Raw genomic sequence first — 26,053 nt, 5'->3', positions numbered from 1 at the left:
CCTTTCACTGGCGGCGTTCCCTAATAAACCCTTTGCACCCAAACACCATCTTAGCATCTGCTTCTAGAGAATCCACAGGCCAGCTTCCTGTTTAACTTCTGTCCTGTCTGTGTCCAGAAGCAGCTCATATCCCATGATCATACTAGGGCTCTGTGAACTTTGGTGTCTTAGGCAAATTGACCATGCAGAAGCTTTTTTTTTTTTTTTTTAATTTTTCAGAGATTAATTCCAAGTTCAGGAAAAACTTCTCCCTGGGATATTTTGCCACAGGGTATTCAGTTTTTTTTCCCCCCAAGGGAGCCCCCTCCCTATTTATAGGGGCAGAGTCTCACTGTATAACTCCAAAAAGATAATCACAAAGACAATCACAAAGGAGTCTAATATTTGTGTGTTGTCTGGTTTATATAGTCTTATCCATAGTTGTTTTAGTGCCATGCTGGGTGACCTCAGGTGAATTGCTTAATCCTCTGAGTCTCAGCTTTCTCTTTCATTAAATAAAAATAATTATCCTCCTTACAGAATTGTAGTTAAACTAAATGGTATATGAAGAATGCCTAAGGCAGTGCTGAAAGTAGTATGTTCTCAGTTGAGGTTAGATTCCTTTTTCTTCTTTCTCATCATTCTCACTCTTTTCTTAGCTCCATATGAATTCGGTGTCTTGTTGAGATAAAATTACAGTAAACATCAAGGGCAATCATGAAGGAAGAAGTAGGTCAAACATGGTATTATTAAGTATATATATAAATATATATTATATGTATTATTAAGTGTACATACTTATGTGCAGGTATATATTATTAAATAATATTTAAGATAAATAATTATTAAGCAATAATAATTACTACTAATTAATAATTTTAATGTCATTAATAATTTTACTTAATTATAATTATCAATTATATTATTAATTACATATATACATACACACATATATATAAGTTAGGAAGAGCCATCCTATTTGTCAGTCTGGGTAAAGCTGGAAATTTTAGAGGTACATTGAATATATGTATCTTAGAATTGTTTGTTACTTTGTTTGCTTGCTTTTAGTATGATCTATAGGCTGGTTTCCTACCAGCTGCCTTAGGGAAGTGTCTGTCATAATGTTTATGAGTCCTGGTCTATGCTGACCCTTACCCAAAATGAATTCATTTATTAACATCAAGGTTCAAAGACTTGCCGATCTGACATATTCTGACAGATTCAGACTAGGCTGTTATTTTAACTCTATGGTCTTATGTTTGGAGAAAAGACCTACCTATCAGGTCATGCCACCTAGTGCATGATGAATGATACCTCCCTTCCTGCCTGCCTGCCTGCCTGCCTTTCTTCCTTCCACTTCCTTGCGTATAATCTGCTTACTATAAAATTTACTCACTTTAAGCATATAGTTCAAAGATTTTTAGTAAATTTACACAGTGTTATCATCACCACAGTCTAATTTTAGAACATTTCCATCGCTTCCAAAATATTGCTCATGCCCATTTTCAGTCACTTCCTGTTTCCACCTCCAGCTTCAGGCAACCCTCGTTCTACTTTCTTTCTATAGATTTGCCTTTTCTAGACATTTCATATAAAGGGAATCGGAAATATGTAGTCTTTTGCTTTTGTCTCCTTTCACTTAGCATAGTATTTTTGAGGTTCATCCATGTTGTAACATGTATGTATCGATACTTTGTTCCTTCTTAATTGCTGAATATTAATCCGGTTTTTGGATAGAACACATTATGTTTACCCATTTAACATTGAATTGTTTTCATTTTCTGTCTATTAGGAATAATGCTGTTATGAACTTTTTCTGTGTAAGTCTTTGTGCAGACATACGTTTTCATTTCTCTTCCACCTAGGAGTGAAATTACTGACTCACATGGTAAATTTATATTTACTTTTAAAAAGAAGTACCAAACTGCTTTCCAAAGTGGCTGTACCATTTCCTGTATTTATTACCTTTGATTTTTGTAATTATTGTAAGGTTAGTTATATGGTGTTTATTAAGAAACAGAAAGTTATTAACGACAGTATATAGCAAATACTGTGATCTGACACCTCCGATTCTCCTTCAGGACTGAAGGGTCTTTTATTGCTCTAGCTTCCAGAAGTGCTAGTCCTCAGGTGTTAGCCTTCTCCAGAAACTGCCCCTGACTAAAGAGTCACCTTGCCCATGGTCAGAGCCCCTTCTCAGGGCAGTCAGTATCCAATAACTGGTTGAAGCAAGTCTTCTTGCCCCAACTCAAGACTACTTCAAAGGGCTATCTAGCTTCAGAGCTTTGGAGTCAAATGAGGCTCTTTTAGGAACTGCATTACAGCCCAGGTGCTGCCTTCTTTCTTCTTTTTCTCCAGAAGAAGGTTGATCCCCAGTGAGCATCCCTAGTAAACTTTCTGCATGTTACCAAGTTGGCTCCTGGAAGAAACTAGCCTTGAAAGTAACAAATTGCTACCTTTTAAATATCACAGATTACACTGACACTTGTCTTATTAAGTAGATCCCCCTACTGGCAAGAATCAGACTATTTTCTTGAAGCTTAAAGCAAAATTCCAATCCCTGCAAAGAAATCAGCTTTTGTTATTTTAATCTACCAAGAGAGGGCAGTGAGATGCCAGTTAAACTAGCAGCCATGTAGTAAGAATAAAGAAGAATTTAATTATTTCTGAAATTTCCAGCACTTTGTTTTCTGAAATAATTATTTTTGTTGGCTCGTCCTGTATCATCCAGAGATCTGTAGAATACATAGGAATAAACTTCATTTAGTATACTGTAACAACAGCAGAATTCCAAGGAACTTCTTTTTTTTTAAAAAAAACTTTTTTTTAAGGACATTTTTCAGCACAGGCTGTGCTTTTATTTTTTGATTAATTAGTGTTTCCATTGATAGTATAGAAGTATTTGAACAAAGTGTGTTTTTAAAAATTTAGTCAAGGATGATATAAAATCAGAGACTGTTAGACTCCCGACTTTATCTAGTTTGTTCTTCTTATAGGTGGAAATGCATCATGTGTAAGAGTTGGAGTGCTTGGTTTAAGAATACCAAGGAGAATAAGGCCTAAAATTTGATAAAAAAAAATTTTTTTAAACTAAATCTTGCTCTCCTTTTTCTATTATAGGACTTTGGTTATTTCCAGTTTTCAGGGAGTTAAAAACTTTTATTCATTAAGAAAACCACTATAGATCCTCATGAATGTGATTGGTAATAGGTGTTAACATTGGCAAATCAGCCTAACAATGATATTTTCAGTGACCGAGTTGGCATATTCCAGGGTTTGTTTTCTTCCTCTGCATTTCCAGTCATTTTTAATACTACAGTTTTTGATGTGTGTAATTATTCATATTTAACATTATTTTCTATTTGTCTTAACAATTTGCATTATTAGTGAAGTCAGTTCTAGTTGACCAGTTTCCATCCTGCATGATCTGATTTTATTTTATGGTGTCCAAAACTCTTCTTCTGGGTGAAATGCTGTAGTTTAGGAATATAAAACCCTCTAGGGAAATTCTTAAAAAGTGAAATTCAAATAACCATTCCCTTCATCTTTGTTAATATCAATATTAAATTATTGAACATCTTTGCTTGGCAAAACCAGGAAATATCTTGCTATCAGATCTGAGGAAGTTTTAATATGAGTTATATTTAGGGAGCTTCCCACAAGCTGGGTGTCCTTTGTTCAAATCTGAGGCAAAGTTCGGTGCCATTTATTTTTTGATGACCTTCTTCTTGCCATGAATTAAAATTCCCCTTATGCTCAATTCCCCTTGTCTCTGTAAATATGTACGCTTGTTGTGGCAGAATCCTAAAGAATTAGGAAGTGTAATTATAAATGTATTGCTTATTGGGTAGTTTAAATTTTCTATCTCTTTATCAGTGTGCTTTGAATTTAAGTGGTGTGTGTGAGAGAATGGTGTTGGGGAGGGAGGAAAGGAGTGAGGTAGGGAATAGGGGAGAAAAGAGAAGAGAAGAGGGAGACATTTTCTCTGTTGGTCTTCCTGCTTGTTTTCTTCTAGATTCAGACCTGGGGCCACTTAATCACTTAAAGAGTCAGTCATCATGCTTCAGTGATTAAATCTTTCAGAACTGAAGTTTCTTTTTAAGGAACCCAAAGCCATTGGCTTAGTATCAGTTTAGTGTCAGTTTATCTTTCCTAATGGTCCGGCTCTGACTCTAGGTTCTTATTTGTTCCCCCTGAGCCTTGGGTAGATCATCTAACTTTTCTGAGCCTTGGTTTCCTTATATATAAAATGTGGTTAAGAATACCTAACTCATAGCATTGATGTGAGGATTAAATGAGATGGTAGCTATAAAATGCTTAGCATATAACACTCAGTCAGTGTGGGATCATTATCTATTCATCAGCTCCTCACCTCCAAAAGTTTCCCTGTTTTAGATCGCCAGTGACACGGAATATAGATAACCAGGAGCAGCTTGTATTATACATCCTACATTTCCCACTACATCCTAAAAGGAATGGAAATCTAATAGAGCCAAATCCTCAAAGAAAAGGAATGCATTTCTGGTGGAATTTAAGGCATTAATTAGCCAAATGGAAGGATCTGATGGAGTGTTTGTTAGCTTCTTCATGACTTCCAAAATTATTCTACATAAGGAATTTACCCATTTTGTGTTTGGGCATGACTGTTGGGCTTTGGGAAACTTGAATTTTTGATTATCAGGATGTCTACTTTCCCATTCATTCTTCCTTTCCCTTACTTCTGGCCTTTATTAATGCTCTTTCCTGTTCGTTCTGCTCTATCTTCTGCATATGCCAAATAATTTGAAGTATGGCGCTTTTGTTAAAATTGCCTTATATTTGCAGGTATCTACTAAAAATCCTTTAATTATAATTTATGAGTAAACTAAATTAAAGTTATATTTCTGCATTTAAGGGTTCCAATGCATTGTATTATATACTTGGATAAGTATATGTTGCTAAAAATGAACCAAAACACTCACATTTCTGAAATGTGATCTTATAATTCTTTCCTTCTTTATTTTATTTTTTTTAAAGATTTTATTTATTTATTTGACAGAGAGAGACAGCCAGCTAGAGAGGGAACACAAGCAGGGGGAGTGGGAGAGGAAGAAGCAGGCTCCTAGCAGAGGAGCCTGAGGTGGGGCTCGATCCCAGAACGCTGGGATCACGCCCTGAGCTGAAGGCAGACGCTTAACGACTACGCCACCCAGGCGCCCCAATTCTTTCCTTCTTTAAAAAGAATCATATTTTAATATGTAAAAATAAATTGGGAAGATTTGGAATATTTGCTTTTTTATGAAATACTACAGTTTGGGGATAGTTAGGCAGGCTTGGAGCAATTAACTGAGATACAACTGTAAGAATTTAGATAGTTTCATTTGTGAAAAAGTGTTTTGTAAACTATAAAGTGTTCTGTATATATGAGGAATCCTAATCATTATTGCCAAAAGAAAAGTTGATAAACCACACTTGCAATCACTTATAAATAACTACAGGAATTTTAAAGGAACAATAATGTGTTACATAAGTTTTATGGTCTGTGGATTCAACGTTTTACAAGATTATCTTTAAGGTAGATAGTCAACCTTGAGATTCTCTGAATACACAAGCAATAATTCAAAAATATAAGCACAACCATGGCTGTCCCTGCTCTCACCATATGCAGAGGACAGTTTTCTCCTAAATATTAACTGATGAGAGTTGGATTCAAATTTGTTAGACATTACTGCTGTAATGACATCTGATATTGGTTAAGTATCTGTTTATAGTCTGAGAGAGTCAGGGCTGTCTTTCTCTGACATCTCCCTACCACTTACAAGGAGCCTACTTTCCAGTGATGTACTTTGTAATAGTATCTGTTTTATCATTCAAATTAATAAGCTTTGTGGAAAACCTAAATGGGATGTTATTTCTCTCAAGAAAAAAGGACTTGAAAGAGTCAAAGGGCAGCTGAGTTAGACATTTACAAAACATATCTATGGAAAAATAATATATGCACCTTTCCCTTCTGTTTTTCCTTTACAAAAAAGGATTCTGGTGCTGCAGATCACAGAAACATTTATGGCACACAGAATTACTGTCACCCCAAGGTCCCCTTTCCTGTGTTTGTTGATGTGGTGATGCTTGTTGGTCAGAAAGGGACTGGCATTTTGAAGAGGTGTAATACCAATACAGTGGCTTGTGGTGGTTCTTTTATTAAAAGTCTCAATGTTCCTTTCCAGAGACTCCCTAATTAGCTCAGGCTCTGGCCCAGAGGACTGCATGGCTGTATTTAACCACCTGGGAAGTGGCTCTGGAAAGATGCTGGCTCAGCGTAAGTAACTGGGTTGTATCCTGGCTGCCTTTTGGGTGAGAGCTTTATTTTTAACTCGCCTCCCTCTTTCAGATGATTGCTGAGGTCTGATCAGTGAGGAGAGCTCCCTTTCATTCTTAGATCTTTTTTTCCTATTAGCAGAGTTCATAACTCTTTTCTTCTTGTATTTTGCCACTAGTCAAAGGGAATAAAATATTAGACTTCCCTGGAAAATGTTATGTGCATAATACTAAAGATTTGCTATGTATTTTCTTGTCTGTAGATTTTGAAGGAACAACTCTCTCTTCTTTTCTTTGGGTCTTCTATCACTCAGTGATATAATAAAATAAAGTGAAATAAAATAAACAGCTCATTTGCAGTCTTCAGTGTGGTAAAGGTTATAAATATGTAGAAAATGACACAGCCTTGCCCACTTAGAGCACATAACTATAATATAAGGCAGACTGAAAGATCAGAAAGGAATATTCATAGTGTCCTTTGAGAGCTCAAAAAAGTTTAAGGGGATGAGGGAATGCTCCCTAGAAAATGTGGTATTTATGTAGGGCTTTAAAGATGAGAAGGATTTATAGGCAAAGAGGAGGCTGAGAAATAGACATTATTGATGAGTGTTGGGTACATGTTTGAGTGTATTAGGAGACTAAACTAGAGAGACATGTTGGAGTAGGATCTAGGAGGGTCTTGAATCTGCTAGGCTAGGGAATTGTATAGTTCTAGATCTCTTCCCATAGAGTTTGGAACCAGTTGAATTTTTTTTTCTTTTAAAAAAAATTACACACCTTTTCCTTGAATTATTCTGGAGTCATGCTCTTGGTGTCAGAGCAATACATTTTAGGGAAGCAGAAACATTTGAAAGACAAGTTCATGATGCCATTTGTCTTATTTAGTCATCTCTGGAAGGAGTGACATTTAATATTTACTTGAGAGAGACAGAATGAGAGAGAGAGCAGGTAGGCAAGGGGCAGAGAGAGAATCTTAAGCAGACTCCACATTCAGTGTAGAGCTGGGCATGGAACCCGACGCAGGCCCAACTCTGGGTCCCACATGGCCAGACGTAGGGCCCAATGTGAGGCTCAACACAGGGTTCTGTCTTACGACCCTGAGATCATGACCTGAGCTGAAATCAAGAGTTGGACGCTTAACCGACTGAGCCACCCAGGCGCCCTTGGAAGGAATGACTTTTAAACCTGATCGAATGAGATAATATACAAGGAGAGAGTTCGAAAAGGGTGATATCTATTACCAATGGGAGATTCTCCTATTCTGAAGAAAATCCTTGACCTTTACATTATCATATCTACATTTATTTATGTTGCTTTTCTTTCCTTTTATTCCATGCTTTCCACCCTCATCTAAAAAATAAAGACAATAGAATAACATTATGGGAAGTTTGGAAACAGAGAGGAAAACATAACCATGAGTCCCCTCCTCTCGTAGAGCTACTGCTGTCAGTTTGGCTAGGGGTTAGGGCAGATGTGGATTTTCGTGGTTTTTGCCAGCCTGGCATTCATTGGTTTTTCTTCCTTATGTAGCATTCTGGTTTTCCCTGGAGAAACAAACTACTCTTGGGCCTACAGTCAGTATTTAACTGAACTGTTGCTACATCTAGAAGGTTCCTGGCATAGCCAAATGAACAGTTGCATTGTCCTACCTATGATGATTGGTTTAGAGATGGGCATGTGTTTAAGCCAGGCCATTCAGAATCACAGACTCAATTCTGTGACTTTTGCTGGAACTTTTAGAAAAGAAGCATGCTTTTCTACTGGGGTTGCTGAGAAAATAGAATATAAGCCCAAAGCTGCTGGTAGCCATCTTGCTATCACTTAGGTAAGAATGAAGCCTACTGGCAGAAAAGCAGAACCAAGAGCTAGAGAGAAAGGGAGATTACCAATACTTTGCTTAACCACCAGCCATGCTAGAAATTGGCATTATGGTCATGAATTTTTTAGTTATGTCTGTCCACAAACATATATATATATGTATATACATATATACATATATATATGCATATATAAAATTTATTTATATTTATATTTATATTTATATAAATATATATACATTTTTTTTTTTTTTTTTTTTGCTTTGGCTACTTTTAACTGTGTTTCTGTTACTGATGAGTACATATAGAGAAATACTCTGGGTGTTAGAGTTTGAACTCAAAGGAAGAAGCCTGGAAAAAGAAAGGGAACTGAAATGGTTTGAGAAGTCGTAATGTTGGACATGGCATTTTTAATGAACTTTGAAGGATTGGCTAAGATTGGGCTCAGCTCTCTCCATTATGCACTATAGGTTCTGCTGAGCAATGTGCTTCCCCCTACCTGGGCAAGTAAAGGGCACTTCCAGGTACCCTCAAGGTCAGTTTTTAGGAAAGAAAGGGGCAGCTACCCTGCCTTTCAACTGTATGCCTGGGATGAGACATAGTATGGACATACTTTTGCTTACAGCAGTTCTGAGTGTACAGAGAGGTTTGGAGATGTGGTCAGTTTTGGCCATTTTGAGACAGAACGGAAGGCCATGTCACATGCTTGGTTTTCTTCCTTTTGTTCTTATCCCAGAATATTTTTCCTAGTGGAATCTGTCTAAAATAAATAAGGACAGCCTTATTTGTAGACTTACTGTGTACTTTTAGGACCAAAGAGCAGAAGCATCTCCTGTCCCTACCAGCTGTCTCTCTATATAAGTGTAAGGTGCCAGCAGCACAGACACTAATTGTGGGACCTTTGGGAGAAGTCTGTATGTGGCACCACGCTGTTCTTCTACTACACCCTGGAAGGGGGAACAGAAGTGAAAGTGGACAGATTTTCCAAGCAGGCTTGAGCTCTGATGTCCTTCACGCTGCTGACTCTGGCATTGCTCTTGCCGTTGAGCTGTGATTGCAATCATGATCTCGGCAGGCATATTACAGCTCCGGTTATATTGCAGATGGTTGACACCCAAGCCAACAGAAAATGTGCATAATCCTGGGCTAACAGATTCTTACAAATCCTTCACAGACAGCAGGACGTGCAACCCATGCCCAGGCTGTTTCAATTTCTGCAAATTCCAAACTGGTTAGACAGCTAAGGATTAGAGGCAGGCATTTAAGTAACAATAAAAAGGTAGACTGATTATATATTGAAGCAGCTTTGCATTTTTAATCTTAATACATCTCCTTCTTCCCTCTACATAATTATATGTCCTCTTATCTAGCTGTGAGTCCCAAACCAAATATTACTGCCCTAGTAAGTCTAGTAAGTCCTAGTTAAACAGAATATTTCTCTCTCCATGTCCCTCTCCCCCACCCCTTCTCTTTCCTTTTCTCTCTGTCCTTCTCTCTCCCCCTCCATTCCTCCCTTTTGCAGGTTAATCACTTTTCTTATGCGAAAATCACGTAAAGGCAAACACAAAATCAATCACCATGGGCTGGTACAGTGGGAAGATCACTGGCCTGGGAATCTTGAAATGTATTTTTCTAAGACCTTTGTCTTTATACTCTGGACCTTAGTTTCCTAATCTGTAAAATGTCAAACTAGGATAAACTGTATTAGTTTCCTATTGCTGCCATAACAAATGATCATAAATTTAGTGGCTTAAACAATATAAATGTGTTATCTTAAAGTTTTGTAGGTCAAAAGCCCAATATGAGTCTCACTGGGCTAAAATCAGGCTGTTAGCAGGGCTGTATTTTTTTTTTGTTTTGTTTTGTTTTGTTTTTCCTATGGGCTCCAGGGGAGAATCTGTTACCTTGCTTTCCTAGAGGCCACTATGTTCCCGGGCTTATGGCTCCTTTCTTCCATCTTCAGAGCCAGCAATGGCAGGTCAAGTCCTCATATGGTATCTCTCTGACCTACTCTTGGGCCTTCCTTTTCTATTTTTAAGGACAGGTATGATTAGGTTGAGCCCACCAGGATGATCCAGGAAAATCATCCCATTTCAGGGTCCTTAACCTTAAGCACAACTGCAAAGTCCATTTTGTCATGTAAGGTAACATATCACAGGTTCTGAGGATCTTTGGTTCTGGGGACCATTCACAGGTGTGGACATCTTTGAGGGGTGGTGTGTTATTCATCTGCCTACTGGTTAGTGAACCCCAAAGTCCGCTTCAATATTAAAATTTGTTTTGGAAGCTTACTTTTTTTCCAGCAATGTCCCATAAATCAAGAATATGGTCTAGATTTGACCCAGATTCAACTCAGTCTTTGATAAGAAGGGCCGCAAACTGATAATTGACAGGCCAACTTAGGCTATAGTCATGTAGATTGGCCAACATGTTTTAAAAATATTTAATTGAAAAATTTTAAATTGGAAGATGTCACGTAAAGATACGAATATCTGGCTTCTCTTGAAGGAACAACAAAAACAACAAAAAGTAGGAGAATTTGTTAATACTAGGGTTTTTTTTCCTTTTTTTTTTTCTTTTTTTGGCATGGCAGCAATGAGCCAGACTTGAGTAGTGAGCGTCTATTGATTGTCTTCTATAGATAGGACTTTTGTACCTACTTATTTATATTATCTGCTTGGTCCTATGTAAACATTTTAATTTTCAAGTGCTATTCTATTCCTTCTATAACTTCACCCCCACTATAAAATTGTTCTTTACCCTGGTGACCCAGGAGACTGAGAGCTCCTAGTTATTAATTATGCTTTATTCATTAATTATTGAGCTAGGCAAACAGATTACTGTATTTTTTTATGGCTTCAAAAACAATACATATATTATGGCATTTGAGAAAACTTTCCAACTCACCACATCTACACCCCTTCCCTTGAGCATGACAGTTAATTGAGGTTTTCAATATTTTTGACTTCCTTCTGTTTGTAAAAAGAAAAATAAAAAAATAAGTGATAGCTCTTTGTTTCTAGGTAGTAAATTATGGGTTGTTTTGATAACCTTTTTGAAAATGTGTTTTCTAGCTATCCTAAGTGCAAGTGATACTTTTATAATCTGAAAAAATGTAATGGAAATTATTTATTTTAAGGACATACTTTTGCCACTAGGGTTTGTGCTACCACTACTGAGCTCTAGGCAAAATAATTGAGTGGAAAATTATTCATTGCTTGGTATTTTGAGACTTGTAATTCCCTTCCCAGATTATTCAGAGCCATTTATAACCAAAAGGCAAGGTGCTGAGATTTGTTGATAGAAAAAAGCCAAAATAAACAAAACCAATCCATAGTCCAAAAAGGTCCAAATCCCACATCTAATCCGAATGTTACTTTGTTGAAAAGGTAGAAACATGTAAATAATTCACGTCTGAGATTTTCACCTTAAGTTGAATGATCATAACTTTTTAAACAATTGCAGATTCCCAGGAAGCTGTCTTTTTGCCTTATGTATTATATAGGACAAATAGGGTGATATGAATCTAAATTAAGATTTCAGTAGCCATGAAAATATGGGAACAACAGAAAGAAGCTTTGCTAGAGATAGGCAAGATTCATCCTCAACTTATGATCCCATTTTGAAGGAAAGGAACACAAAAGATGGAAAGCAAACCAAAAATTATTTGTATAATTTGAACTTATGTCTTAAAAGCTTTTTAACAGTGCCTTTTTTTTTTTTAAACACTGCAACTCATTGGACATATAAAAGTTAGCTGGATTTTTAAGAAATTGAAAACCTTTGTGGGAAAGCACAAATAAAGTCTAATTGGTGATGAATTACATTGGAAGTCAGATGATCTAAATCAAATGTTCTCTAATTCTGGTTTCAGAAGTGCAATGAGCCAGTAGAGAAGTTGGCATTTTAGATAGGATTATACCATGAACACTTTTGTTTTAGGGTGCATTTTTGCATTTAAATATAAAGATATAGAAGTGCAATTTCAGATGTCTGTTGAATGCCTGAATATTCACCAAATCAAGCAATTTGCAGTTTTTCCTCTCGGAAGTAGACTTCCTTGCTTTGCTATGATTTCCCACTGTATCTGATGAAAAAACAGATTTTCTCCTTCATTGAAGAGGTTGGCTGGGTGCATATAACAAATTGGGAAGAAAGTGGTTTGATGGAAACTGCTTGAGGTTGTAACTTTCAATTTTCCTACTTTTCATTCTCTCCCTGAGACCTTTGAGTTCATTGTACCTGTAAAAAAAAAGCCAAAAAGGTAGGCTTGTAATGAGCTTGGCTGTGTTCATTCCCTACTCTTGCCATTCAAGGTTTTATTTTTCAATACTTGAAAATTCAGCAGGTCCATAAGGGTGAATCTATTTAGGGATTATTTTATTTTATTTTTTTAATTTTTGGATAAAGATAATATGGGCAGGTTGTACAAATGTTTTTAAACAGCTCATAGTGTGTGTGTGTGTGCACATGCGTGGGCATGTGCATGCGCATTTGAAGGGGGTCCAAAACCTCCTGCAGAACGATTATTTTCTGCTTTTTGGCTGACTTTTCAGGGGATTTGATTGCCCCAGAGATGACACTTATGTAGCCTAAGGAGAAGGAAAGAACATAGTTCATTTAATTCTATCTTCATTTTTTAAAAAATTCTATCTTCATTTTGCAGAAACTGTGGTGTTTTTTTTTTTTTTTTGTAGGAGATTAGGATCTTTCTCAGAAATTGAAAAATTTTTTCAGGTACAACAGCCGAAATTACCCATTTCTCTGTTTAACTAGGTCAGTGTTGTAAGGACAAGGAAATTAGGATAGAAACTACCACTGTATATATTATATTTGTTTTGTAGGCTTAGTAGAATGCATAGTTCATAGCCAACTAAAATTCCCTTGATATTTGGCTTGCTAAATGTCAAAGATAAGTGGCATTCAATTCTGCTAGAGAACACAGCTTATTTTTCTTGCTAATTTTGCATGCCAATCCAAGACACCTCCTGAGTTAGGGGCAGGAGACCCCCTCTGTCATGTGGGCTATGTGATTCCAGGCACATCAGCAGATTCCACTCAGTAAGAAAAGTAGGAGACGGGGACAAAAGCTCATGCAAAGGTTCTCTGTGTCTCAATCCAATATCAAGCTTCTTTGAACCCTCATATCCCCTTCCCAAGTCTGTAGGTCCCAGTGGGGCAGTTGGGTATATCTGGTTTTCCTCCATACCACATGTAGGCTCTAGGAACATGTTGTTCTCACAGACCTTTTCTCTGCCTGTACCTTCTCTCCCTCTTTCTGTAACCATCTTTCTCTACTACAGCCTTCCTGTTGGTGGAATGTATTCTGAAATATTGCATCCTCCAGGAGTCCAGATGGAAGCAGGAAAAAAGTCCTTTCTACTCTCACATCCTCAAGGTGTAGTTGAGGGGAAGGATGTTTCTACTACCCATTCTTCCATTCCAGGAATGAAACCCCAGGTCTTTGATGATGTGTGGGAGGATGTGAAAGAAGCCCTCACTTAAATCGAATTTTCTTTTGTTTCTCTCACCTTCTTAATCCAGTCTAAGGATGGTTTTGAAGGCTTTCCTATATAGTGGGAAATTGCTCTTGCATTATGTCCTATATGTTTCTTACTCTGTTGCTTATAGGAAAGAGCAGATACCTTGACTTAGGCAGTCATTGGTTTTTAAAATAAAGAGAAGGTTCTGTAACTTAGAAAACCTCTTTTTCCCCTCCTTATTGTTTGGCTCTTACAGTTGAGACCATTGCATTCATGACTATTAACACTTTTTATGACTTAAAAAAGTCAAGGTTGAGCAATGACTTCCTTATTTTCTGCCCTCCAGGAATGGATGCTTTATCCTCAGTGACTTGGAGGTCATAAGGTCAACAAGACTTAGGATGGAAATGTATCAGACAATATTTGAAATGCTATTCCATCAAGTCAATACTGCTGAAATTCAAGAGCCATAATAATACCACCACCACAACTTTACATTTGTGTGTCAGTTTACATCTTACAAACCATTTTCTGATGAAAGACTTAATACCTTCCACAACTTTGCAAGGTAGCTTTTTAAAATTCCCTTTTTGTGTAAGGGGATTAAGACTCAGAGATCAAGAGGCTATTCCAAGGTCACCTGTATCATGAATTTTCAATTCCAGACTGGAACTGAGGTTTCTGATTCCAAGTACTCTTTGGACTTCATCAGCGTCTTGGTTTCTGGATCGGTAGGTCTTGTGGTGACTCGTCTGGGTCATTAAATTCAGCTTGATGCTTTTTGAGGCCTGTTGGGCCACTGCTCTTCAGTTCTTGATGGACTCTCTCCACGTTGAAACTTACTTTCTAATTTTAGTCTGATTGTTGGTTGCTCTCTCCAACTCATGTCTTGCTTAGGCTACAATAAATCTAAACCATCCCCCTGCCCCAGCTAGCATTCCAGATCTCCATCTGGGCTTCTCACCCATCTAATCCTCCTCTTCCTGTTTAATGTAGGAGATTATTATCAGATTTCCTGGATGATTGATGTAGAGCATAGTGAACATTGCCACTTTGCAAAATCCTGAATTCTAATTTTGCAACCTAATATTGAATTTAATATAGCTTTGTATAGAAATCTTTATTGGTGTTTTAGGGACTGTTGATTTTAGTCTAACATAGAGTTGAAGAGTTGAATTAATGGTTTTTGTCATTCTTGGGAATATCAAGGACAAATTAGCTTAGAGTAAACTGGGCAAATTGTGAAAATTGTAGAACACATGTTCCTAACTACTGTTTCTTTCATGCAATGAATGTTGCACAATGAATTAATTAGTTGGCCATGACTCTGGTCCCACTTCTGCTACTGACTCACTGTTTTCACCATCTGGGCAATGGGGCAGTGCAGAGTAATGCCTCTTTTGCCATGTATTTTTGTATTATTTTACTATTTGTGTAGAATCCATTTAAGTAGCAGAATGGAAGTTAATACTTAAGACGCAAAGTCAATTCATAAATATGGCTCTAAAGCAATTGCATATGATATATGCTTAAAGCTCATTAGCTGCTAGGGACTCATTAACCCTGAAAAAAATAGGTTGAACTTAACCAAAAATGAATTGTGTGTTAAAAAAATATGTAATTAAAAGAACAGTGGATCTGTGACCTACAGAATTAGTGCTGTACTTCCTCCGATTACTGTTATATTTGTCCTTATTCTTATGTCATAGAGAATCATGGAATGCCAAGATTTGGGGGACGCTTATCTAAAGCTGACAAGTTAACTACTTCTCTTGGTGGCTTGTGAAGTATCTTCAATTAAAAGGCACCAGGAAACAGAAAAACCAAAAGCTCAGATGACAGTGGCAACTAAAAAGAAGTGATGAGTGACTGTGGGAGTTTCAAATGAATTCCTGTATCAGAAGGTTGTATACCAAGACCAGCTTTTATACAAATTGTGGCCAAAGATATGGAAATGTAATTACATCAGTGGACAAAGCAACAAAGGTTGTGGGGTCTAAAGGAAGTATTATTATTATTTTTTTATTTGAGAGAGAGGGAGAGAGTGTGCACAAGTCAGCTGAGGGGAGGGGCACAGGGAGAGGGATAAATAGTCTTAAGCAGACTTCCCACTGAGTGTGGAGCCCTCTCCCCCACCCCCCTGGTCTCCACAACTTAGCTACCATCCTACAACCCTGAGATCATGACCTGAGCTGAAATCAGGAGTTGGGCGCTCAATGGATTGAGCCACCTGGGTGCCCCTGGAGGAAGTATTTTAACAGTGTTCTCTATCACAGAAAGGTGGATGTATTCAACAGAAATAATGCAAATCAGGAACTGGTTCCCACTCTGAGGCAGAGTAGAAGAGGTCCTAATAATTACCTCAGAAAGATAGAAACAATTCTGCTAAGAACAGGATCATGATTTTAGTAAATTAGTTATCAGAATTATTTAACTTTTATGGGGGTTAGGGATTTGAAATAGACTGTAATTGAGAGAGAAATACTGTCATTGGTGTAGTGAAAATAATTTAAATTTGTATGATTTTTTGGAATGTGATGCTTTCCATTTTTCTTCCTTCAATTTGTAATAATATTTTGTTTTTATGTTTAGCTTTTAATTTGAGGTACAAAATTATAATTTGTTACATGACAATACTGTGTATGTGGTAGACACTCAATAACTATATGTTAAATTGAATGAATGACTAAATCAATCAATAATTACAATGCGGATATAGGGCTTATGCTATGGTTTTGTCTTGTAGTTTTATATTTGCCATGATTTCTGGCTGATTTGTTAGGCTTATGGCAAAAATTGAGGCGATGAAACTTACAGAGCTGATTTTAGGATTTGATGTTTCAGCATGACAGTATAAAAAGAAAGGGATATATGTACTATTAAAACATATAGGTGCATAGCTACCTAAACAATATTACAGGTACCATTTCCCCTTTCTTTCTTTCTTTCTTTCTTTCTTTCTTTCTTTCTTTCTTTCTTTCTTTCTTTCTTTCCTTCCTTCCTTCCTTCCTTCCTTCCTTCCTTCCTTCCTTCCTTCCTTCCTTCCTTCCTTCTTTCTTTCTCCTTCATCTTCTATGTGTCTCTCGGAAACTTTCTGCTCCCAACAGGACCAATTTAGACAGTGCTGTCATTAACCTGACATTTTCAGCGAGTTATGCTTATCTACATTTGAAGCTCTTTGTACAAAAATGGAGCAGTTTAATTAAGTTTGTTTAGAAGCAGCAAGGATTTTGCATTGTTATAATCTAGCTACTTCTTTTGCCTGTCATTCAAATAAGAGGTATGATTTTGGTAGAAAAGATGCCTAGAACCAATTAACGACTTTGAGCATTGAAGCTACCTTGGCAAAAAAAATTGCAGACCAGTGAATCTTTTCCGTTATTCCCTAGATAACACACTGTTCAGCTAGTGACCAGGTTATTTCAAGCAAAAGGCCCTCATTTCTAAGACTATTGTTCAATCATGACAACATATGTAGAAAGGAAAGAAACATCACATAAAATCAAGGGGGCAGGAGTAACAAATGCATGTAGAAAAGTCCACTGTGGCTTTGTAACATTCATGTGGAATAGAAATCAGCAATACTGCCCTGTTGGTGAAAGGTATAGGTATTGGTAGATGGAAGGGAGAAGGTACAGAAATGAGTGTAATTATTTTGCTAGTATCCATATTCTTTCATATGTATTCTCTCATTTAATCTCCTTAACAGCTTTGAAAAGTGGGAATTAGTAGCCCTATTTATCTTGTTTATATGAAAGGAAACTGAAGCACGTAGAAATTGAAGGACCTTAATTTGAGCTGTTGTTAAGAAAGCCAGGATTTGAACTCAGAGCTGATTCCTCATCCCTTCATCTGAAGCATCTCACACAATGAATCTTCTCCACTTGATGCTCTTTGCACGTTTCCCCTGACTTTCCTTTCCTTTTCTTTTTTCTTTTTTTTTCTTTCTTTTTTTTTTTTTTTTAAGATTTTATTTATTTATTTGACAGAGAAAGAGACAGCCAGCGAGAGAGGGAACACAAGCAGGGGAGTGGGAGAGGAAGAAGCAGGCTCCCAGTGGAGCAGGGAGCCCGATGCGGGGCTCGATCCCAGGACCCTGGGATCATGACCTGAGCTGAAGGCAGATGCTTAACGACTGAGCCACCCAAGTGCCCTTCCCTGACTTTTCTTGAGTCTGTAGGTCAGATTTCCTTAGAAGGTTAAACTCTCCAGTCACAAGATGTGTATGCCCCTCCGTGGCTACTGGTATCCACCTTTGTCCTCCTGCCCTGAGTCAATTAAGCTTGCAGTCAGGGTCATCACCCCTCTGTTCCGCTGGTCAGTTTTTTCAGTCTGTCTTCTAGCTCCTGCTGAAGTCTTACACTCTGCACTCTTAAGGTTTGATCTCTGGCTTCTATGATTAGCTTCTTTGAGTCTGAATTCTGGTTCTTGTTAGTCTCAGTGTCTGGGTTGCTACTTCCATGCTCCCTGTGTTCTAACTGAAGTTCTTGCTCCTTGTTCCCTGCACCCTCACTCTATGCTTATACTACCCACACTGTGCTAAAAGCCACACCCTGGGAGACTCTTTGATGCCTATCTTCTCCTTCCCACCTGCGCTGATCTCTTGTCTCTCTCATCTGGGCTGCCTACTTCACTTTCTCTTGCCAAGGCCCCCAGACATCAGACTTTTCCTGATATGATATGCAGGATGAGTGTTATTCCCATGCATATCAGTGTTGCACAAGTATAACCAGAGTTGGATGAAATCCAAAGTACATAAGCAGGTAGTACCACCAATTTGTATTCATTTCACATGGAATTCATTAAGATATTTTTCCTGGTATGTCAGTGATACAGTTTACCAATTTTATAATCTCGAAATTATAATTTATGTAGGAAAGTCGGTTAACATGAATAATCTGATTTTTATCTTCACTTTAGAAGAGGAGTTATGCTCTACTAGGTAATGAAACAAGCAAATATATATCATCGAAGAATAAACATAAGATGTTTTGTTTTATTGTGATGATTATAAGACTTATAATTTCAAGATTTTAACTATGTTATCTGTGTGACTAGCAGTACTACAAAGTTCACTTGTACTATCACGTGATTTTTGGCTGAGACATTGTGATTGTTGTGCCATTGTTAGTAGCAATGTTCTTGAAGTTCTCTTCATATCTGCCCTAGGTAAATGTGCATATACCATTTATGCTTTTTTAATCTGTGCTTGCTTTATTATTAAATATTTATGCCTGTATGAGAAAAAATTAAGTTAGTGATAGCATGTGGTACAATAATTTTTTAAATAGTTTCAATTTCCAGTTATATATGTTAGTAATGAGAAGACAGTGAATTTTTAGCACAAATGAGAGGTTGTATGTAATGTCTTAGGCTGTGATGGCTCCTTTCTCTTTATTATTTATTTATTTAAAGATTTTTATTTATTAATTTGACATAGAGAGACAGCCAGCGAAAGAGGGAACACAAGCAGGGGGAGTGGGAGAGGAAGAAGCAGGCTCCTAGCGGAGGAGCCTGATGTGGGGCTCGATCCCAGAACGCTGGGATCACGCCCTGAGCCGAAGGCAGACGCTTAACGACTGCACCACCCAGGCGCCCCTCCTTTCTCTTTAATTCAAGAAAACATTTCAGAATGGACATGAGTGAGAGTGAAGTTATTATAGGGATGTCATAAACAGGTTGATCATCTACTAACTTTAGTGTATTAGCACTTGTGCTATTATTGGAATCCAGTTACTTTTGATACCTCAATGTTGTTTGATGCATTAGTACATCTTAATACTGTGGATAAGAACTCCGTTCTAGATATTGATGTTTAAACTCACAGTGCTTGTGGGGACAGCTGGGTGGCTCAGTCAGTTGAGCGTCCACCTCTTGGTTTTGGCGTAGGTCATGATCTTGTGGTTGTGAGATTAGGCCCTGCACGGGCGTCTGTGCTCTGCTGGGGAGCTGCTGGAGATCCTCTTCCTCTGCCCCTCCCCCACTCATTATCTCTCTCTTTCTCTCTCAAATGATTAATAAAATAAAAGTCTTAAAAAAGATAAACTCACAGTGCTTGCTAGAATTCTCCAGGTTTCTCAGACTTTGGCCCTTGCCTCTTTTAATCTGTCTATTTCTTTTTGTTAACCGAAATCTGTTAGTATACCATGCTGGAAAAGGATGAGAAACATAGGCTAAAAAGTCATTACATTTTATTAATTCCTTGTAGGTAGTATTGATCAAGTTAGGAATCATCAAGAATCTCTTGTATGTGGTCATTAATATTTTCTTGTAGAAATAGGGTCAAAGAAATACAGAAGTCTTTTGAAGTTAGAACTTCGATAGAAAATTTCAACTGTAGGACCCTGAATGTAATTCTGTAAGTAAAAAACCTGTATGTAAATCTCATACACAGTGACCTGGCATCCTGATACATTATGGTCAGAGCTGTTTTTCAAAAACACAAAATGGATTTTGTCACTTCTTTGCTCAGTAGCTTTCAGTGGCTCTCATTGCTCTCAGAATAAAGGCCTTGATCCTTTACATATCTACCTGTTACATTCATCTTACAGCTCATTTATTTTCATTCTCTGTGTTCTGGACATACTGTCCTCTTTTCAGTTTCTTGAATGTCACTGTTTTGGGCCACAGGAGCTTTATTAATGCTGATTCCTCTATTTGATCCTTTGACTCTTCTCTCCCCACCAAGTCATCTCGCATCTCAGCTCAGGAAAGATGATTCTGAACTTCTCAATCCACATCAGCCCCTCTAACTAAATATGCTTTCTTTTTATTGTCATCACCGTTTTCATGATACATTCATTTATGATTCTGTGACTAATATGTGTTTTTCCATAGTGGTATGAGCTCCAAGTAGGCAAGGCTTTGTCTGATCTGTGTTCTTATTGTTTGTTCCCAGTGCCTAGCACATAATCTGCTCTCAATGAATAAATGAATGAACAGATCAAGTAAAATAATATGAGTGGCTGGTGGTACATTTTAAAACTTGTTTGATAGTCTACCTTGGAAGCACAGCTACACAAAAACTTCAGTCAAAGAATGTTCTTTCTCTACCTAAGAAGGTCATATGCCTTTTGGATCCAGATTCAGTTGCACTGCACATGGAGCAGCAGCCAGATCAGTCTGTCAGTTGCCCTTTCAACCAGGGATTTAGTTTTTTATCTTCTGAATTGCTATTGGAGGGCAAACAATTGTTGACAGGGTGAGAATTATTTTATCATAAAATACATTCTGTTTGTTTGGTACTTCTTAGCTCTCATTTATATGATCTCATTTGGTCATCTTGACAGCTCTACTATAGAGACAGAGCTGGTATCATTAACAAATGAGATAACTGTCCCCTATTGTTTATGTGACTTACCCAAATCATGCCCCAAATAAGCAGTTGAGCTGGGACTTAAACTTGGGCCTTAGACTTCAATCTATGACTAGCCTACCAGTGCCAAGCTTTTTCCTCTTAAAATGGACATATTATTTGGAAAGAAGGGATCAGTGAATTTCATTTGGTAGTGCCTTGCCCCACCATAAACGTAAAGGACAGATATCAGCATAGGCTGGATGTAGTTTATATCACAGTTTTCAGAAATTGAAGATTTTTTTGTTCTCTGTTGAGATACCATGTTATACAACTTGAAGAACCCTTTCTGGTTCCTGACTATAATTTTGTCATTTATCCTTCCTGACCCCCAATTCCCCCTTCTAATTATTGAAATTCTCTCCCTAATAAACCAAACTCTACTAATTACTTTCTACTAATTTTTGCTTTGGAGTTTTATGTGTGTTTTGGATGCTTTAATCTGTTACATGATAACAATAGGAAAGGACATTATATCTTTATTTTGGTCCAGTGTTCTGAAAAATACATCATTGGTCACTGTAAATCTTATTTTGAGGGCTTTCATGAACATCTTAATTCTTTTGTGATTATAAAACTAGTAAATGTCATATAAAAATGTATAAAGAATAAATATAAATAATCCATATTCCATATTCTAATGATAACATTTGGCATAATTCCTCTCAGGAAAGTAAAAATTATTTAAAAATACAATTTTTAATAGCTTTATAACATTCTATTATTTGAGTATAATTATCTAACCATCCTTGCAATTTTTTAATACTTACATTGTTTCTACTATCTCACTGTCATAAATAATGTTGAGTGAACATCTCTCTCCAAACCTATGATTATCTCCTTAGGATAATTGCTTAGATGTTGAATCATCAGGTTCATGGGTAATAATGAAAAAAACCCATCATTTTTCTAAAAGTAAAATATAAAATTTGGAACAATAATAAAATAGTCCTAAAGGATTCAAAATAAAAATTAAAATCATTTTTTACCTTAATAAAAATGAACTCAAAATGGGCCATAGACCTACATATAAACGCAAAACTATAAAACTTCTGGGAGATGACATAAGAGAAAAACTAGATGACCTCAGGTTTGGCAATGACTTTTTAAGTGCAGCACCAAAGGTACAATCCATTAAAGAGGTAACTGATAATTTGGGCCACGTTAAAATTAAAAACTTTTTTCTTTTCAAAGATATTGTCAAGAGAACAAGAAGACAAGCCACACACTAGGAGGAAGTATTTTCAAAGGACATCTGTGATAAAGGAGTGTTAAATTCAAAATATTCAAAGAACTTTTAAAACTCAGCAATAAAAGAATGAAGATCTGGCTGAAAAATGGGTAAAAGATCTGAACAGACACCTCACCAAAGAGGATATGTAGTTGGCAGATAAGCAGATGAAAAGATGCATGACATAATATGTCATTAGGGAATTGTAAATTAAAACCGTGAGATATCACTATTAGGATGGCAAAAATCCAGAACACTGACAATACCAAATCCTGGTGAGGATGTGGAGCAGCAGGGTCTCTCATTCTTTGCTGTTGGGAATACAAAATGGTACAGCCACTTTGGGAGACAATTTGTCATTCTTACAAAACTAGACATACTCTTACTATCTGATCTAGCAGTTGTGTTCCTTGATATTTACCCAAAGGAGTTGAAAACTTATGTACACAAAACTGCACATAGGTATTTATCGTAGCTTTATTTATAATAGCTAAAACTTGGAAGCAAACAGTAGGTGAATTCACTTTCAGTAGGTGGACTGATAATCAAATTGTGGTATAACCAGACAATGGAATGTTATTCAACACGAAAAGTAAATGAGCTATCAAGCTATGAAAAGAAACACAGGAACCTTGAATACTTAACTGAGTGAAAGAAGCCAGTTTGAAAAGATTACATACTGGATGATTCCAACAACATGACATTCTAGAAAAGGGAGAACTGTGGAGATAGTAGAAAGATCAGTGGTTGCCAGAGATAGAAATGGAGGACAGATGAATAGGCAGAGCATAGAAAATTTTTAGGGCAGTGAAGAAACTATTCTGTATGATATTATAATGGTAGATATGTGTCATTATACATTTGTCCAAACCCATAGAATGTAAAATACCAAGAGTGAGCTGTAATATAAACCATGGACTTCAGGTGATAATGCTATGTCAGTGTTGGCTCATCTGTTGTTACAGATGTATCACTCTGGTGCGGGATGCTGTATGTGCATGAAGTGGAAACAGGTTGTATATGGAACTGCTCATACTTTCTACTCAGCTTTGCTGTGAACCTGAAACTACTCTAGAAGATAGAATCTACATAATAAACAAAAGCTCTTCCACCCCCTGTCTCCTCTTTCTACAGGCCCATTCATTAGAAAAAATTCATCTTTGGCCATTTCTCATTTCTTGTTTTAGTTATTCTGGTAGTTGTAAGATGCTTAGAGCTTCATCCCTAACACTTGATTTCTCAGCTTCAGGAAGTTTCTGTTGATGCTGTGCTAAGAAAGATGAGGAATTCAGCTCATGTTTATTATCCACCCCCTCCCCCACTAATTTTGTTGGCCATGTGGTTTTACTAGTAGTTTCCTTTGTAGCTTTTAAACTATATTTTGGTATCTTAACTTTAATGTATTATACACCTTGAGATAGTGGTGTGTTTGGCTTCCTTTTCAGTACTTCACCACTGTCATGGAAGCCACCTCAAAGATTAATAGGTATGGTGGTAGTGGGCGAGGGATGCAGTAATTCAGGGCAGCATTGGATTAAAGAAGGGAGGGAGATTACACTCTTAATCTCTAGCAATATCAATTGGAAAAGATCTGAAATGCTCACACATTAAAAAAAATCAGGGGTCTCACTGCGGTTGGCACATGCTTGGTGTCTTCCCACCACTCATTTTTCATGCCCACTGTTGCCACCTCCCCGTCACACTGGGAGAGGAGATTTCTGTGCTTATCATTGACGATGGCTGTGGTATGTGCAAGGCAGGCTTTGGTGGGAATGATGCCCCCCTTTCCTGGCCAAGTTCCCATCCATTGTCGGACACCCCCTGGACCCTAGGGCATCATGGAGGGCATGGGCCAAAAGACTCCTATGTGGGCAGCAAGGCCCAGAGCAAGCAGGGCATCCTGATCCTCAAGTGCCCTATCACGCCCAGCATCATCAACAACAAGGATGACATGGAGAAGATCTGGTACCACACCTTCTACAATGAACTGCACATGGTGCCCAAGGAGTGCTCTACGCTGCTGACCGAGGCCCCCTGCACCCTAAGGCCAACCAGGAGACTATGACTCATCATGTTCAAGACCTTCAATATTCCCGCCATGTATCTGGCCATCCAGGTTGTGCTGTCCCTGTACACCTCTGGCCGCACCACTGGTATTGTCATGGACTCCGGGGACAGGGTCACCCACACTGTACGCATCTCTCTGTGGTACTCCCTGCCCTACGCCGTCCCGTGTCTGGACCTGGCTGGCCAGGACATGATGGACTACCTCTTGAAGATACTCACAGAGAGTGATTATAGCTTCACCCCACAATCATGTGTGACATCACCAAGAAGCTCAGCTAGGTCACCTGGCGCTTTGAGCAGGAGATGGCCCCTGTAGTGTCCTCCTCTTCCCTGGAGAAGAGCTATGAGCTGCCTGATAGTCAGGTGATCACCATGGGCAAGGAGTGGTACCCCTGCCCCGTGGTGTTCTTCCAGCTCTCTTTTCTGGGTATGGAGTACTGTGATATCCAGGAGACCATCTTGAACTCCATCATGAATTATGACATTGACATCTGAAAGGACCTCTATTCTAACACAGTGCCATCTGGTGGGACCACCATGTATGCAGACATCTTGGATAGAATGCAGAAAGGGATTACAATGCTGGAGCTCAGCATGAAGAAGATCAAGGTCTTTTCTCCTGAGGGGCTTCATCCTGGCCTTACTGTCCACCTTTCAGCAGGTGTGGATCAGCAAACAGGAGTATGATGAGTTGGGCCCCTCTATTGCCCACCTCAGATGTTTCTAAATGCCCTGCAAGCAGATATGTAGCATTTGCTGCATGAGTTAATTCCTAAGTATAAATTTGCCCTGGCGAATGTGTATACCTCATGCTAGCCTCATAAACTAGAATAAGCCTTTGAACAGAAATTTGTCCTTGAAGCTTGTATCTGATGTCAGCACTGGATGGTAGAATTGTTGATTTTGACCTTATATTCAAATTAACTTTTCCCTTGGTATGTGTTTAATATCCTGTACATACCTTTGATTTAAACCCCTTGTACATGAGGCTCAGTCACTTCATGGTTAGGGTGAAAACGTGTTAATGCAAGAGAAATCCATTGGTTTGATGAGCATCCTCTATAAGGCTCTTGATCTGTGTAGGGTATTAATATATGAGAGCTGCCTATTCCAGGATTTCTCTAGAGGCTGGCAAGATTTTTGAATCAATTGACATTTTTATGTCTTGTTTGTCTGGCAGGGTTAGGAAGGCCTGAGCCTTACCTCCCATTTTCCTTTCTTATCCAGTGTTTTCCTACCAGAACACTGTGGGTTGTTACTGCCTTGAATTGGAAAACAGTTTGCATTTACACCTGTAAATTTACTCATTCTTTTAATTTATGTAAAGTTTTTGTACACAATTCTTTAAGAGATGACAACAAATTTTAGTTTTCTACTGTCATGTGAAAACAAACATTAGGCTCCTAGCAACATGTCATTGTGTGAGGAAAATAAAGTGCTATAGTAAACTGGAAAAAAAATCAGCAAGTAGTCTCTGTGGCTTTTTGTTCCAACCTTCCACTTTCATAAGAAACATAAGGACATGTATCCAACAGAATATTATAAAGCATTTTTCCTAATTATAGTTTTAGGACTTGAATATTTTCTAGAGTTGTATAATAGTTAATTTAACCATTTACTGATTAATTATCCCTGAGAGCTTTTTTGGGGACCCTATTTTCCTCCTTCTTAGTATATTTTTCCTCATTGATCTTACCTGCAGTATGCTGATGACTCCCAGATCTGCATCTCTAGTCTATCTTTAGTCTATTATTACTCTCCTTGAACAGGTGACTCAGACTTATGAAATTCACAAGTGCACTTGTCCTTTCTCTCCGGAACTTCTTAA

At 37.7% G+C, this 26,053-nt stretch overlaps 1 pseudogene; it reads left to right on the top strand.

Annotated features, from left to right (window-relative positions):
* LOC113257108 (actin, clone 302-like) overlaps positions 1-25,763 on the top strand; it is an 89,632-nt pseudogene extending 63,869 nt beyond the window's left edge.
* Positions 25,764-26,053: the final 290 nt, after the last annotated feature.

The sequence above is a fragment of the Ursus arctos genome, unplaced genomic scaffold, assembly GCF_023065955.2.
Source record: "Ursus arctos isolate Adak ecotype North America unplaced genomic scaffold, UrsArc2.0 scaffold_14, whole genome shotgun sequence".
NCBI classification, from domain to species: domain Eukaryota; kingdom Metazoa; phylum Chordata; class Mammalia; order Carnivora; family Ursidae; genus Ursus; species Ursus arctos.
This window is presented reverse-complemented; position numbering and strand designations above follow the sequence as displayed.